The sequence below is a fragment of the Podarcis gaigeae genome (assembly GCF_964106915.1).
Source record: "Podarcis gaigeae genome assembly, chromosome: 5".
Taxonomy (NCBI): Eukaryota; Metazoa; Chordata; class Lepidosauria; order Squamata; family Lacertidae; genus Podarcis; species Podarcis gaigeae.
Genome location: NC_139681.1, coordinates 18286469 through 18300542, shown reverse-complemented (window position 1 = coordinate 18300542; position 14074 = coordinate 18286469). Strand labels below are relative to the sequence as shown.

Genomic DNA, 14074 nt, shown 5'->3' with positions numbered 1-14074 from the left:
GAGTCAAATGGGGAGGGGGGCAGGATATCATGTGTGTTGCCCTGAGGTCTTTGAGCAAAGGGAAAGATAAAAATGTTTTAAAAGTGTAAAACAATGATCTGTGATGACCCATTCATTCAGAGTCATCACTCGATATTGCAGGAACAGAGTAATAATGGACATTTGTCTGAGAAGGCACTTAAAGTGATGAAATAGTCTTCAATTGATTTAAATCAATCCCAGCTATTTATGCAACATGAGCTTTACTTTTTAAAGTGTATATACACTCCCTTCTATTATTCTTTCCAAAATTTTGTTCATAAATGTATTACTTTTTTGTGTAAAACACCCAGCGCTATGTCAAACAAAATTAAAGACCAAAAGTAATTTGTTTTAACAACAAATATATTTTAAACTCTTGGGTTAAATTTTATTTTGCCACAGAATACAATATGCGATTTGTGCTGTCCTTTGTCCCTATGATTCCTTGTTGATTTTTCCTCTTTTTTGTGTGTAATGCTGTTTGTTTCTATTAAAATCAATAAAAATACAAAAAGGGGTGTGTGTGAGAAACAATTATTCATCATCCACTTAGAGAAAGATCAATAAACTACATTAAAAATTCAGCTGGAAATATTTAAATATTATGGGCACAATCCAGAGGGAACTTCTCGTGCTCAAGCCCCTTTAAAATGAACAGGAGCTGCACAGAGCTCATTTTAATGCAGCTTGTACAGGAATGCTTTCCACTGACTGTGGCCCATTTTTTATTACTTTCACTTGTTTCTTGCATGTTCCTCAAAGTTGTGGACACTTAGTAACATGGCCCACAGGTCAATCCTATACATGTCTGCTCAGTTAAAGGGGGATCACTCCCAGGTAAGCAACTATAGGATTAAAGCCTTAAAAATAGATACACATGAAGCTGTCTTAGTTAGACCCCTTGATTCCTCTAGCCCTGTATTGTCTTTGATGACCACCAAGGACTCTCCATGGCTACAGGTTGGAGACCAGCCCAGCTTATCTACCAGGGAAACTTTGTAAGCAGAGCAGAAGATTGAACTTGGGACCTTCTGCATTTAAACCATGTGTCTCTTCCTGAACAAAATACAACAATAACCTCATGTATATGCCTAACAAGCCAACACCAACCTCAGAATAAAGATCTTATAATGTTTCAGGAAGTTTTCAAAGGCTGGTCACGCTCCACCCCCTTGTGTGTGTTTTATTGTATTAATGTCTTTTGATTTGTTCTTAGCAGTTTCCAGTTTTCTTCCCCGAAATAAAAGTGGGAAAAATTAAAATATGTATAAATAAGTACCCATGCTGGTTCCCCACCCAGCATCCTGGCTGCTGACACTGGCCTGAGGAGCGGCCATGTGTTCAGAAAGCACACATGGTTTAGCCTTCAAATGTTATTGGAGTATTGTGGTCATGGGAAAGTGGCAAGCACCTCCTTTCCGGTAACATATGAACCATGCTTCAACATTTGCCTCAGAAGTATGCAAATGGTTTGGACATGTTATCAGTGAATACCAACTTGATTATGAAAACTGATTCCCCACCCCTCTTTCTTATCCTAACAAATTTATGATATTTCCACCTCTACCATCCCACTGATAAACAATGATGAGTTTCTCCCTCTCCATGGTACTTCCATGGATAATTCAGAACAGGTGTGCAGAGACTGCCGTATTATCACACATACGCACGTACGTGTGTGTATGTGTGTGCGTGCATATCTTTGCTCTAGGCTCTGGGAATGAAGCCCAGCAGAAGGCAACAGAGAAATGAATTACATCTCTCTTCGTGTTATTTGAATTTCATGGTGTATACCGTGTGGGAAAATGGCTAGCATCCCTCAGAAAACCACAACAGGGTGACTCCATAGGGAGATTAAGTCATTACACTGTTTCAGTGATTACGGCACGGCTGCTTAAACGGCAATGCAAATTGGAAAACACTTCCCTGTTAACATTCATTGTAGGGAGATGGAAGCCTAGTGTTTCTATTGATGCTCTGTTTAATCAAATCTTATCTCCATTTTCATCACACTGTAAAGTGCCAGTATCTGTCAGAGCCCAATCAAGCACCAAGTACCGCTAACATGTTTTGCTTCGGAATAAAGGCATTTAAACAGATTGTAGAATTGTTTTAAAGTTCTCAATAAACTGAACAAAATTCAAGACTTAGGAAGGAGGGAGGATGCCTTAGTCTCACAGATTGTTCAGTTCATCAATGGCCCACCCATACTGGAGTGTGATGTGGCTCTAAAGCTGCTTGTGTCTCCATTGTTTGTTTGAATGCATATTTATTTAGTAAAATTCGTACTCTGCTTGATTGTACAAAACCTCAAAGCAGTTTACAAAAAGATAAAACAATAAAATTGAGGGGGGGGGGGGGGAATCACAGCCATACTTTAAAACAAAAACGAAAACACTAAAACATGCACACAGCTCAAGTCCATAGGATTTGAAAGCGAATGAAATTATTCAGTAATATAATGGTCTTGGTTACATATAATACTAAGCATGAACGAGCAAGTATACTGATGGCAGAGCAAAGAGTGCAGTGGGTTCATTTCTTTCCCTAGGCCTGCTACAAAGAACTATGCCATGGTTTAGTTTAATGCTACTGGAGAACCCAAGTATGTGGTTTCTTCTCCTTTAAAGAACAAACCTTGGCTACAGTGCTTGGGATATTTGGAGTGAGAAAAACCATGAGTCCTGGTTCACATGCAATCCTAGGCCAAACCATGGCTTAGCTCCTTATAATGTGGCAGCAGTAGAATCAGAGGAGGAGCGGAGCAGCCATGATTTTTGCTCCATGCAACAGCATGCTTGCTTGTTTACACTAAGCCACAGGTTGATTTGCGTAGGGCTTGCCATCCTTTTTGGCCCTGTAGATGCAATTGCAATCTGGAGAAACCACTGCGGGCACCACACACACTACAACCAAGTTCACACCATAACCTCATCTGAAGGTGACAATGTAATGCTTCTTTTAGTGGGGGAAGAGGACCTTCTAAGTGAAAGAGAAATGAGCACCATATTGGTGACCCCAGCTTAGTGTTACATTTGAACCAGGCCAACTTTGCATGTGGCAACGTCATTAAGAAAAAGGGTTATAGTTGCTACTGAATTTAAACCTAAGACAAAATTTCAACTGAAATTTGAATTTGCTTTTGAGAAAAATCCCCCAAACTTCCATGTAAGCAAAAGCAGCACCGATAACATTTCAAAAATTTCTCAGAAGGCAACCTGGGTACTTATAGCTGGATCCCAAGTCAGAACCTGCATGTTTTCCCATTGGCACTTACTCATATAAAGTGATTGAGAATCTCTTTCAGGTAATCAAACAACTAACTGAGCCGTCCAAATACTGGGAGGACAAAACAATTTTTTTTTTGCTTTCTGCATTGCAATGAACAGATGCAAACAAAACCAGGAAAGAATGTAGATGGACTACTGCATTGCTTTAAAATTACCCAAGAAAGACACTAAGGATGTATTACATTTGCCAAGAGAAAGAACGAGTTGTGTTATGAATTGCCAGCATTGGCAAAAAGTACAAGATGATGGAGCACATATATTCCATATTATATTGACTGGGTGTGGGAGTGGCTTTAGGCCAGTATTCTACCCTTTAGTTCTACTCATGATACATTCTGCAAGGGCTGGATAAGCAAGCCTTTCTCCTGGCAACAATACACAGTCGTGGAAGGAAGGCCTGCTTCCAGAATTTCAGGCATAAATGCATAGCTATCAAGGATGGGATGCCATCACTTCCTATTGCAAACTGTTGGCTATGGTAAAGGAGCAAGCCCATTAGCTCTCTCTGCTTTGGCCAGCTAATGGTTGCCTTCATGCTATCATTACAGAAACAACATTTTGACTGCCCTGAATTTATTGCCCTGAAGGTTTCTTCCAAGAGTGGTTTATAATTTGTTGAAGCCAGGATGTCTCATGAAATTAGATATATTCAGACACAGCAGAAAGTGATACAGGAACACACTTCAGTGGTTGGCTGCCCAAGAGCTCAACCCTTCAGGTTAACTTACATAGGCTGATGAAGAAAAACATGTGGCTGTCACAGATGAACAAAACTTTCATCTCTAAAACCCTGGAGGCATGCCAAAACCAGGTGGATGAGGAAATTGGGGATGGGAGGAAGTATATTCCCAATGGTAGATACTGGTGTAACCTTTTGTCAATAGAAAAATCAACCAATGCCACCTGCAAAATAATGTGTTTTACATTTACCTGCTGTAATGCTCTCCACCATTATACTTAGGTAAGATAGGTCAACAATAGTCCGTTACTCCAAGTCTGGGATGAATATTGGCTGACTGAAATCTTAGTAGAATTTAGAGCAGCATCATATATGTCTAACATATTCTAGAATAACCTCAGTTTTGGCAAATGCATCTAACAGCTGGAGAGAGACACCTCCTTTTGCCCATGGTAGTATTCCCTCTAGATCAGATGTTGTAAGACAAGGGAGTCTCAGAAACTACTAAGATCTCCATAAAGTGACATTTTTAAGAATCCAGAAGCTACAAACCCCCAGTCTTAAGTTCTTTTTTAATAACTCTTAGACCTATTTATATATGCTTCACCCCTCTTGAAAACTATATACGATGCACAATCCCATCAACAAAGCCTCTCTCAGGGAGGCAGCATAATCACGATGTCACAGTGGCCATTCTCTCTCTCCTTTAGGGAGGCATCATCATCATGAGGTCACAGTGGCAGCCTCTCTCTTTCCGGGAGGCAGCATCATCATGAGGTCACAGTGGCTTTTCTCTCTCCTTCTGGGAGGCAGCATCATCATGAGGTCACAGTGGCCACCCTCTCTCCTTTGCTTTTGGGACTCTACACTTTTCCTTACTGTTGTGGCTACTGCTGCTGCCTCCATAGTTTGTGCCCACATCTGTCCATTTATGTGTAAAGGATTCTACCTATGCAATTTCTCTTCAGTACATGTTTTCAGAATATAGAAGCCATGCATGTCTCAAGGGGCTGTGTACCATGTGTATTTTGTAAGTACACATGGAAGAAGAAGAAGAAGAAGAAGAAGAAGAAGAAGAAGAAGAAGAAGAGGAGGAGGAGGAGGAGGAGGAGTAGTAGTAGTTTGGACTTGATATCCTGCCTTTCACTCCCCTTAAGTAGTCTCAAAGCGGCTAACAATCTCCTTTCCCTTCCTCCCCCACAACAAACACTCTGTGAGTTGAGTGAGGCTGAGAGACTTCAGAGAAGTGTGACTAGGCCAAGGTCACCCAACAGCTGCATGTGGAGGAGCGGAGACGCGAACCCGGTTCACCAGATTACAAATCCACCCCATCTTAACCACTACACCATGCTGGAAAGTACAGCTGTACCTCGGGTTACATAAGCTTCAGGTTACAGATGCTTCAGGTTACAGACTCTGCTAACCCAGAAATAGTACCTCAGGTTAAGAACTTTGCTTCAGGATGAGAACAGAAATCGTGTTCTGGCGGCACGGTGGCAGCGGGAGGCCCCGTTAGCTAATGTGGTGTTTCAGGTTAAGAACAGTTTCAGGTTAAGAACGGACTTCTGGAATGAATTAAATTCTTAACCTGAGGTACCACTGTAAACCATATGGGTGGAAACAGTCACTATGTAAGCAACTGCGGAGGTGGTGGTAGTTGTGCAAGCCAAAGTGCATATGCAAAGGGCTGGGACAGATTGTTAGAGGCAAGCTACAGTGGCATTGCCATTCTGCCACCCTATTTGTAGGTAGCAAAATCATTGGTTGGATGGGCACATTTTGGGATGGACACAAAATTCATTGTTGCTCTCAAACTGCCCCCTGGAGTTCTTCCAGGTGACTACCATTTCCTCCAAAAGCCCTCTGACACAAATGCTACATGATGATGTAGTGCTGCTCTGAAAGGAGCTTCTGGAGTAACAGGACATCCCTCCCACCTCCCCCAAAGATTACATCATCATGCAGCATTATGCTAGTGGGCAGTGCCGAATTTACATATAAGCTTAACAAGCTATAGCTTAGGGCCCCACTCTCTTGGGCCCCCCAAAAAAATTTAAAGGGGAAAAAATCTGGATGTACATTTCCAAAATATAAGATAAGTTCAGCAATTACTTTTATAAAATACATATTTTGTTATGTGCAAATGCATTTAGATACCTATTAGGTTCATAAATTGCCATATAGCATATATTAAACACAAAAACAGCAACAATTTGTTGTTGACAAAGGACAGCTGGACATATAAAGGGCCCCATTATCTTCAGTAGCTTAGGGCCACATCAGACCTAAATCCGGCCCTGCTAGTGGGCTCTGGAAGACAAAGTGGCTCTGGGGTGACAACGGTGAATTTCAACCACTCCTAAATCTCATCCCTAATGTTCTATACAAGGAACATTCACATCAGTATTAGATTGCACTATTATATATATATCATGCTGGCAGTGCCTGACACACTGCTAAAATGTACATCTTAGTAAGGAACCCAAAGTTCACAATTACCTGGTTCAGATTGTAAATTTTGCCACCTTGCAATACTTGACTGACATCTGAATTGAGGGCCATTTATCTACAGTTTGGAATGCTAAACAAGCTTCTGTTCATGTATGGTCTGCTTTAGGTATGGCACTTAAACATCAGCTGCTTGGCAGCTCCATGCATGGAATTCCTCCACTCTCACCCCAACCTCAGATTTAAATGAAACCCTCACTAATTGCTGTGAAAGTGAACTGTTTGAAATAGACAGATGTGTGTGCTTCCTCACTGGTTCTTAAGCTAGGCAAGCAGTTGCAAAACGGCAGTATCCATGGGTGCTATAAGTTCAAGCACTTGTTTATTTAATTGTTTATACCCTGCCTTCCTGCCTGAAAGGGCCACAGGGAAACAAAATGGCCTTTATTGTGTGCTGCAATGCCAGTAAGGAGAAGATCCACTGGGTCTCTTGAGGCAGGGATCACCACAAGCCACAAATGTAAAAGCCTTGTCCCGTGACTCCTCTGTGAATGGGCAAATTCAATGTGGGGAAAGGTAGTCCATTAAATATTCTGATACCAACCATTATTATTATTATTATTATTATTATTATTATTATTATTATTATTATTATTTATATCCTGCCCTCCCCAGCCGAAGCCGGGCTCAGGGCGGTTAACAACAATAAAATAAATAAAACATTCTATAAATAAATAAATAAATAAAAAATACAACATTCTAAAATCATTTCATTATAAAATTAATTCAAATCAAATTAATGGCAACCATTGGGCTAGAGTTCTGTGAAGATTGCCAAAGGAGGGAGTCAGGCTGTGCCCTGGCCAAAGGCCTGGTGGAACAGCTCTGTCTTGCAGGCCCTGCGGAAAGAGGTCAAGTCCCGCGTTAAGAGCTTTGAATTAAGCTCAGGAAACAAACGAACAAACTGGAAGCCAGTGCAGACTGAATGGGCTGTAGCTCAAACCCTGTCAACAGCATTTGCACCAGCTGAAGTACAAGCAAGGCACCAGCAGCATGCATGCACCAACACTAGGAATCAAGAGAATTCTGGGATGGTAGGGACGATGGAAGTTTTCTCTAAGAACTCATCAAGCAAGTTCAGAAACACGGACAATTAATAATTGAGCTGGTGGGGGAATGTGTTTCACATCTATAATATATTCTTGTTGAAGAGTATTATTTTAAAATAGATTGTAGATTTGAAAGGTTTGTGTCTCCTCTCATATATTATAAAAGACAGGTACTTTTCCATTTTGCTTAACAAAGTTTCTGTGAAACTAGAAAGTCTGCACACATTTTCATCTGTATAAATTGGTCCAATAAAGATGTCATGCACCCAAGTCCATACTACTTGATTACAATTGGCAATTTATAAAAACAGCATAAAAGAATCCCTAAAAGGTACAGTAAGTCTTTACAATCATTCACGTAAGATAATGGATTCCATTTCGAAAGTAAAAATAAAGAACTGAAATAAGATCTCTGGATATTTTATTGTTCTCCTTGTGCATTAATGGTGTAGTTTAATATTTCCTGCACTTATCGATGGAACCTTGCATCTTCGAAATATAGGAAAGTTTAAACTCATGATTTCCTTTAATATCTCAAATTAGTTGGCTACCATTGCTTTATGGGGATTATTAATGCATCTGTTCTTGGCATTTTGCCCTACACCATTTGTCTTTGAGATCTTGCTCCAAATTCAATTTTTGCTGGATTTTAGTTACATAAAACTTCCAAAGAGCATTAACTCTTATTCTTCTTATAGGTTCCTGTTTCGGCATACAAAGGGCTTTGAAAAATGCACCCCTATTCATCAAACGACATACTTAATTTTAAATCCTGCTGGATGTAAGCACATCTTAAATTATTTAGTCATATGGTGGTAGTGGCCAGTTTGCATAAGTTACATACTGTTGAGATGTTATGGGAAAGTCTTTCAGTTACTCATAAATGATGCAGAACTACACTGCCAAATTGTTGTGTGTCCGAATGCACATTTGGGGTAAATTTCAATATCCAATTGTATAAATTTAAATTGCTAAGCTACCATTGCCCATGAAAATTCATTAGTCATATATTTTTTTCTTTTTTATTTAATAAAAACCCTCAGAATCTTCTAAGCACTAACTTCCATTTTTTTCTACAAAATCCCATTGTTTTCCCTCCAGGATGACCTACATGAGCTTTCCCATCAACCCTTTGAGGTAGATGATGTCTTTCACCCACCAAGATCATATAGTTAGCTGCATGGCTTAATTGGGTTTGAATCTAGCTCTCCCTGATCCAAGTCCAAAACTTAGCATTAAATTCTAACTGTTACCATCATGATACCTCATGATGACTTTACCGCAACAAAAACCAATCGTTGGATCCTACTTTCCTGGCTGAAATATATTCCAGAATGGTATATGTGTGAGTCTTCTGAATCTTGCTTCCATCTTTTGTGTCATGCTTCAGCTCTGCTCAGTTCTGTGCCACATCTAGCCCTGGACTAGCTGCTGGCAGAATGGAGTGTCTTTCCCTGTAGCAGCTGTGTGACATACTGCCTTGGCTTATAAGTGCAGTGCATCATAATTGGTTGTTAGGAACACATACTCTCTCTCTCTCTCTCTCTCTCTCTCTCTCTCTCTCTCTCTCTCTCTCTCCAAGCCTTCTTTGGGCACATGCAAAAGGGATGTTGTTGAACATTTTTCTTCTTGTCTGCACCTGGCTCTGCAGTATATGCACAGTCCCTCACAGATCGCCCAATGAAGCCTTTTATTAGGGGTTCTAGAATCTTTAACAATCAGAATCATGGATGATACACTTCTCTTATGAGCCAAGCCGTGATGTCACACAGGTACTTCAGGGAAGGAAAACTCCACTCTGTCAGCAATAGGAAGAAGTGAACAGAGATGGAACATAACATGAAAGATGGAGACAAGCCTTTGGAAGACAAAATCTGTCCTTATGAAAGCTTCTCAGCAATGTGTAGCCTCCAGATTGGCCAGTCCTGGGGTGAAGAATAGAAGCCTGGCCTTCTGCTCAACAGAGCACTATCTTCTAATTGCTACACTCCAGTTTTACTAGCTCAAGCCATTATCAGGGGCCAAGTGTTGGAACCCACACTCTACAGTGCTGCTTCGCCAGCTGTCCCCAACAGTGAATTTGCACAGAGGAAAGTATCATAGAACTCTATCCTGTACATTGATTGTAGGCACAAAGAACTCATAGTTCAACTTTAATGGATGGTTCAAAGAGGTGAAATAACTGTCTTGGGGAGGAGGGAATCCCTCTACCATAAAACAAAGCAGGAACAACATTCCTTCCAGATGTGCAATAAGAAGTGAAAGTCACAGTATTCCCTAAGGATGTAAGAATGCTTAGAATTTCAAAGACCAATGCCAAGGAACGCCGCCAGATTCACTCCACAAAAAATGTTTGATGAATTACCACCACGAGCACTGACTTTGCAGATAAATGACTATGAGTAGACTACTTTTATGCCTCAGTGGAGGGGGATAAATTTCCCTTTTGTTTGAGAAGGGGAATGTTGTTGGCAATTCCTCTTTTCACCAAACTTAAAATACATTATTAGAATTTGTAGCATTCTAAATGCAATTTGAGGATATTTGAACAGCTTTAGATAAACAAAATGTATCATGACTTGTCCACTCTCTTGGGCTTGGAGCAGTAAATTACAAACAAAACAAAACTTATGCTTTCCTTGCCTGTGTGAGAAACTTCAATATTTTAAACTGGGAATCCCCAGAACCTAAGGTTAAGATTTAAGAAGTGAATTCAGGGGCCCTGCTCTCTTCAGGGTGTCTCGGGACTTCAGGAGGCCACAAATAACACAGAAGACCGTAAGAGGGGTGTACAACTGTGATTGGTAGGCAAGATGAAAACGAAGACCTTTTATTTCAGTCCTTGCCTAGTCAACCAAGCAGTATCATCTGCCTGCTACTTCCATCCATAGCTCAAGTTTCAGCAACTGATCTCATGGACCCTGGGGCTGGAGAACAGGGCTGTGAACATCAGCTTAAAATGTAGCCACGTTGTGCTTTTTCAGATCTAAGCTGGCTTGGGGAAAAACACAGTATTTCATAAGGAACAACAGGATAGATATAGACTATAGCTAACGTGTGTATACTACTTCCCAAACCAGTGGTAAAGTGCACTGGATAGAGAGTAAACAGGAGTGTGTACATAGCTTAGGTGTATCTAGACTCATGAATAATTCCCCACAGCCCTGACATGGCTCTAATATCCAGTAAATGAATTCCATACAAAAAACAAACAAACCCAAACAATATATGTTTTCTTAAATCCTCCAAAGGCCAAAATGCCTTCGTTAAAGATGTTTGCTGGGCATTCAGAAGTGCTTACCTAGTTGTGCGAAAAGAATCCTCCTCTAAAACCTGCATGTGACTTGGAGGTCACCTTCCTCTGTGTTACGACTACTAATATATGGATTAAATGGTGCCCTCTATACCACTAATGTCCAATGGATTTGTTTTGGAGAAACAGAAGAGCCAGGAGCATAAAGAACAGAGGCATTAGATGCATGCGCAGCCCAACAAAGAGCATGTTGTCCCAAGGGCTGCTCAATCCATCACACACTGTAGTTTGGGTAGCATGTGCACCTGCCTGCCAGCTCTTCTCTTTCTCCTTGCAGTAGTGGTACATGGGAGCATAAAGGTACAGGATCGTCAGGGGCTGCACAGAGGGAGCCCATGTGCATCATGGGATGCAGTAGATGCTTTAAGCCACAGCCTCTTGGAATGTGGAGACATGGAACAAATGGCTCTTACCCATGTGGCAAAAAAGTACTCAGAAAAGCAGCAGTTCCATTGTTTTGCCTACATGTGATTAAAAAAATATATGCTTGTATATTACACTCAGCAGAGATTACAAGATGACCACAGCTACCTCAGCTGTAAAGTATCTCCAACCCATAACTGATCAGTGTGTGGAGAATTGCCTCAAGCTGGGAAGCAGACTCTTTAATGATGCCTGCCCCTTATTCCCTTTGTGAATATTTTCTGGAACCCCAAACCCCTTCAAAACAAATGAAATTTTATGTTTAAGAAATTCTCTTGGCAAAACCTGCATATGCTTATTACCACATTTCTTAACTGGCACAAAATCCAAGCAAAGTCTTGAGGTGCAAATGATATGCAGTCTATTTAACATCATGGCTATTTATTTTTATGGGCTCTCATTATTGCTCTTTACCCTAAATTATAGGTACATTCCTAGCTGCAGTTTCTCTGCTCTGCAAACTCCACAGTGCTTTCTTATTTAATTTCAAAATCATCCTTAATACCTAATTAGTCAAAAATGCAGTGCCACATATCCAAATACTTAGAATGAAATGAAGAGACCATACTGGATTTCCTACCCCCCTACCACAAAATGGGGCTCACTAAGGTCCTAATTCACTAGGGACGCAGGTGGCGCTGTGGGTAAAACCTCAGTGCCTAGGGCTTGCCGATCAGAAGGTCGGTGGTTCGAATCCCCGTGGCAGAGTGAGCTCCTGTCTTTCGGTCCCAGCTCCTGCCCCCCTAGCAGTTCGAAAGCACACCTAAGTGCAAGTAGATAAATAGGTACCGCTTTATAGCGGGAAGGTAAACGGTGTTTCCGTGTTTCCGTGTGCTGCTCTTGTGCTGGCTCGCCAGAGCAGCTTCGTCACGCTGGCCACGTGACCCGGAAGTGTCTCCGGACAGTGCTGGCCCCCGGCCTCTTAAGTGAGATGGGCGCACAACCCTAGAGTTGGACACGACTGGCCCATACGGGCAGGGGTACCTTTACCTTTACCTTTAAGGTCCTAATTCAGCTCTAGAGTAAATGCAAACTGCAAAATAGCCTCAATCTATTTTGTCAAACTCCTGATTGACTAAAAAAACAGAAATCAAGATGGGGCTATGCAAACTCATGAGCCATCTTGATTCTTATTTGTTGGCATAAGCTGAGGCAATAAACAGGTTTAGATATCACCCTAATAGTTTCCTGTGCATTATTCGCTTTCTTCTAAGCAAGTTAGGGTTGCCATATTTCAAAAAGTAAAAACCAGGACACCCCGAAAGTTGCTGAGCTTTTTGTACAAAAACACCAAAACACCACGATTTTTCGATTGACTTGCCTAAGATCCAGGACAAAGTGCCACCTTTCAGAAATTCCCCCCGGGATTTTAATTCCACATTTGAAAGTCCAGTACAATGGTACCTCGGGTTACAGACACTTCAGGTTACAGATGCTTCAGGTTACAGACTCAGCTAACCCAGAAATAGTACCTCGGGTTAAGAACTTTGCTTCAGGATGAGAACAGAAATCGTGCAGCAGCGGCGCGGTGGCAGTTGGAGGCCACATTAGCTAAAGTGGAGCTTCAGATTAACAACAGTTTCAGGTTAAGAACAGACCTCCAGAACGAATTAAGTTCTTAACCTGAGGTACCACTGTAATGTCTGGGAAAATCCAGACGTATGGCAGCCCTAAAGTAAGTAGTGGGCTGTCATTACATAAAGAACATCCTTTCGCACCCTGCTGGATCAGCCCAAAGGCCTACCCAGTTTAGTATTCTGTTCTCACACTGACCACCCAGATGCCTATGGGAAGCCTACAAGCAGGACATGAGCAAAATAGCTTTCTCCTGCAGATTGCCCCTCAGCAGCTGGTATTCAGTGGCAGAACACTGCAATAATTGAGGTAGTACATGGCCATTGATAGCCTTACTCTCCATGAATTTGTCTAATCCCATTTTAAACCTGTCCAAGTTGATGGTCATCACTACTTCCTGTGGAATTCCATAGTTTAACTATCCGCTGCATGAAGAGCCAAGATTAAGATTAAGCCATCAAAACTGGCTATGTGGTGATTGTAATGTACTGAGGTTCTCACCCTGGGCCAGCAGGGGGATACTGTAGATAGTTTTCACTCAGGTCCACATATGCAAATAAGGGATTGAAAGTGACGTTCAGTGATTGGATAGTTACAGAAAGTGGTCACTGTTGCGTTGTAGTGGAGCTCTATATAAGCAGGCTGGCTGAACCCTTCAGTTCAGTTCTGTTCTGGCCTGTGAATAAACAAGAGCTGTTTGAAGAATCGCTGTGTTGTCTGATATGTTCACCCACAACTTAACACTGATATCACAATGCTAAATCAGAGCGAGGTCACTGCTTCCTGCTATCATTCTAAAAGGCAGCTTGTTTGGAGGCACCCTTCCCGCAAAACTGAAAACAACAATAACGCGATACATTTGTACACTTTTCCACAGAACATTGCCCCTTCATGCAAAGGGATGGGGAAGGAGATACAGCTCACCCACCTGTGAAGTTTCACGGGTCTTTTAACTACTTTGTAATATCTTTTAAAAAGCATCTTTGCCTACAAACTGGCATGTTTAAATACCACAATTCATATTTTATTATGGATTATGTGCTGAACTAGTTCTGTCAAGTTTACAACTGAATGTCATAATTTTGAGCAAAATCTAAGCACATGCATCTTTTTCTCCTCCATGGAAACAGTTTGACACACATGCCTATATCTCCTGTCACAGGAAATATCTATGAATATTCTGATAAACAGCCATTATGTTGCAGCACTTTTGAGC

At 41.3% G+C, this 14074-nt stretch overlaps 1 protein-coding gene and 1 long non-coding RNA gene across 2 annotated transcripts in view; both read right to left on the bottom strand.

Annotated features, from left to right (window-relative positions):
• Positions 1 to 14074, bottom strand: part of LRMDA (leucine rich melanocyte differentiation associated) — a 741312-nt gene that overhangs the window by 88085 nt on the left and 639153 nt on the right.
• Positions 367 to 4710, bottom strand: LOC310844445. Its single transcript, XR_014564134.1, has 2 exons — positions 4242 to 4710; positions 367 to 508 (listed from the first exon to the last, which is right to left on the bottom strand). It is a non-coding gene; the product is annotated as an uncharacterized lncRNA (long non-coding RNA).